This window comes from Triticum aestivum, chromosome 1B (genome assembly GCF_018294505.1).
Source record: "Triticum aestivum cultivar Chinese Spring chromosome 1B, IWGSC CS RefSeq v2.1, whole genome shotgun sequence".
NCBI classification, from domain to species: Eukaryota; Viridiplantae; Streptophyta; class Magnoliopsida; order Poales; family Poaceae; genus Triticum; species Triticum aestivum.
The window spans coordinates 348,119,304-348,122,919 of NC_057795.1; positions in this window are offsets into that span (position 1 = coordinate 348,119,304).

Sequence of the window (3,616 nt, forward strand, 5' to 3'; positions counted from 1 at the left end):
TGATGCAGTAAAGTAGCGTAAGTATTTCCCTCAGTTTTTGAGAACCAAGGTATCAATCCAGTAGGAGACCACGCACAAGTCCCTCGTACCTACACAAAACGATAGCAACTCGCAACCAACACTTAGGGGTTGTCAATACTTCACGGTCACTTACGAGAGTGAGATCTGATAGAGATAATATTTTTGGTATTTTTGATAAATAGATGCAAAGTAAAAATAAAGGCAAAGTAAAAACAAAGCAAGTAAATAAAGTGATATAGATTGATATGATGAGAATAGACCCGGGGGCCATAGGTTTCACTAGTGGCTTCTCTCAAGAGCATAAGTATTCTATGGTTGGTGAACAAATTACTGTTGAGCAATTGACAGAATTGAGCATAGTTATGAGTATATCTAGGCAATGATCATGTATATAGGCATCACGTCCAAAACAAGTAGATCGAAACGATTCTGCATCTACTACTATTACTCCACTCATCGACCGCTATCCAGCATGCATCTAGAGTATTAAGTAAAAACAGAGTAACGCCGTAAGCAAGATGACATGATGTAGAGGGATCAATTCATGCAATATGATAAAAAAACCCATCTTGTTATCCTCGATGGCAACAATACAATACGTGCCTTGCAACTCTTTCTGCCACTAAGTAAGGACACCGCAAGATTGAACCCAAAGCTAAGCACTTCTCCCATTGCAAGAACTACCAATCTAGTTGGCCAAACCAAAAAGATAATTTGAAGAGACTTGCAAAGATAACTCAATCATACATAAAAGAATTCAGAGAAGAATAAAATATTTTCCATAGATAATATTGGATCATAAACCCTCAATTCATCGGTCTCAACAAACACACCACAAAAAGAAGATTACATCGAATAGATATCCACGAGAGAGGGGGAGAACATTTTATTGAGATCCAAAAAGAGAGAAGAAGCCATCTAGCTTCTAGCTATGGACCCGAAGGTCTGAAGTAAACTACTCACACTTCATTGGAGGGGCTATGGTGATGATGTAGAAGCCCTCCGTGGTGGATGCCCCCTCCGGCGGAGCTCCGGAACAGGCCCCAAGATGGGATCTCGTGGATACAGAAGGTTGCGGCGGTGGAATTAGGTTTTTGGCTCCTGTTCTGATCGTTCGGGGATACGTAGGTATATATAGGAGGAAGGAGTACGTCGGTGGAGCTCCGAGCGGCCCACGAGGTAGGGGGGCGCGCCCTTTGGGGGCGCCCTCCACCCTCGTGACCTCCTCGGGCACTGCTTGGAGTAGGGTCCAAGTCTCTTGGGTCACGTTCGGTTGGAAAATCACGATCCCGAAGGTTTCATTCCGTTTGGACTCCGTTTGATATTTTGTTTCTTTGAAATACTGAAAAAGGCAAAAAACAGCAATTCTGGGCTGGGCCTCCGGTTAATAGGTTAGTCCCAAAAGTAATATAAAAGTGGAAAATAAAGCCCAATATAGTCCAAAACAGTAGATAAAGTAGCATGGAGCAATCAAAAATTATAGATAAGTTGGAGACGTATCAATCTGCACCTAGACCTAGAACTCGCACCACTTGTTGGCAGAGAGGCTGTCGACATGGGGGGGGGCGATGACCAGCCATTGCTTCATCACTGGCCTGAAGGCAGGTGGGATGACGAGCATGGCGATGTCCTTCTGGTTATGGATTTGCACGTAGAACCTGATTGGTTGTCGTGCACCCTCCTCGTGGCCCGTCATTGGCCCCCTGCCAGCGCCGAGCGGCATGCTCATGTACGACCCTTCCAGGCACCACCGCCCTCTTTAGCCACCTGTTTGTGGGGATGAGGTCCTTCGCACCCTCTGCGTCGATGACAACCTGGGCTCCTCCGCCGGCTCTGTCCCACTCTGTCTTGATTATCTTGCCAGCAAGGTGGACGTCAGTTAGCAACAATGAAAGATGATCATTGGCAGTGCAAATGCCTATGAGCCAATTATCAGAGCTAGCACTGATCAATGCTCACTGATCAAAGTTAACACTGATCAGTGCTAGCGATGAGCAATGCTAACACTGATCAAAACTAACAATGATCAGAGCAAGCAGTGATCAACGTTATCATATAATTCCAAATGCACGTGCACATGTAGTGTCCTAGTATGATCATTCTTGTGCATGGTAGTAGGACATTTCATGTGCATGGTAGTAGGACATGTGCATGTGCATGGTACCGTCACCACCCTTGACAGTTTACACTCCCCCCTCCTCACCTCACCGCCCGTTCGGTTTCTCCGATGGCAGAGTCGCCGTCTCGCCGCGCCCAACCCACTCCAGTCATTGCCGGCAGCAATCACATCCAGGAGAGGTGGATTGCGGGCCTCGCCACCTCCAGACGAGATCTCACGGCGGCAATCTGTGCGCCCTCTCCGTTCTGCACCATGTCGCTGCCACGGGCCAATGCGGCGCCGCCGCCTCTTACTCCGGCTCCGCCATTGGAGCCGGAGCTCCTCTTCTTGGGCTGAACGACAGCGGGTATTCAATACCCTCCGGCTCTGTCTTTTGCCGACCCCTCTTATGGGGGTACTTTTACCCCCATTCGAGGGTTTTCTCCCGTGCGTCCGGTGCAAGGGAAGGGGAGCTCAAGGATGTCGGGCTCCTCGTCCAGCCGATGCGCGACGAGGTCGACGACACCGGCTATCGAAACGGCCAGTTCTTATTCTTCGGAGGCGGCGACACCCCTCTTCCTACCTGGGTTTTCTCCATAGCTGGCGCTCCACCGACAACCCCCACAGTAAGCTCCTCTAATCTCCTATTTGCTTTGTAGTTAGGGTTCTTAGGGTAGATTAGATTGTGGACAGTGGATTCGGTCCAATTCAGTTCGAGCGGGTTCGACCCGAATCCACTGTTTTGGGGATGAATCTGTGTGCATGCTTATGGTGTTGATGTTGTTCTTGCTGTTTGTGTTGAATGCTAGTGTTAGATTAGATTGATAACGGTTAATACTAGTTTGTTCACTACAAATGGTACTGTTGATGATGTTCTTGTTGTTCTTGTTGTTCTTATTGCTATTCTTAGCACTTTTCTTGATGGTGTTAGTGTTGTTCTTAGCATTGATCTTGCTGGTGTGAATGACGTTCTTAGCATTGTTCTTGATGTTGTTGTTGACACATTGTTAGTTTGTTCACTCCACATTACTGATGATGTTGTTCTTAGCATTGCTCTTTGTTGTGTAGTGATGTTCTTCATAGGATGATACACATATACTTGTGTAGTGATGATGATGTTCTTACCATAGTGTGTATGTTGTGCAAGCGTGTTGGATGTTGTTCTTGCTGTTGTTAGGCTACGTGAATGCATGATCAACATGGCAAATTTGACCATTTTGACCTATGGACGAAATCAGTTCACGGAATGAACTGACCGTGAAACTATTTCACAGCCCTAACCATTTTGTGTAGCGCCCCACACGACGGCGCCACACCCTACTGTGAAGCGCCTAGCACGGGGGCGTTGCACACCAGTCCACTGTGGCAGCCCCTGGGCCCGCACCCAGCAGTGCAACGCCTCCGTGCTAGGCGCCACACATGTAATGTGCAGCGCCCAGCCCGTAGGCGCTGCACGGTGACTTAGACGCCAGCCGCCCGCTCCCCCTCCCCCACCCC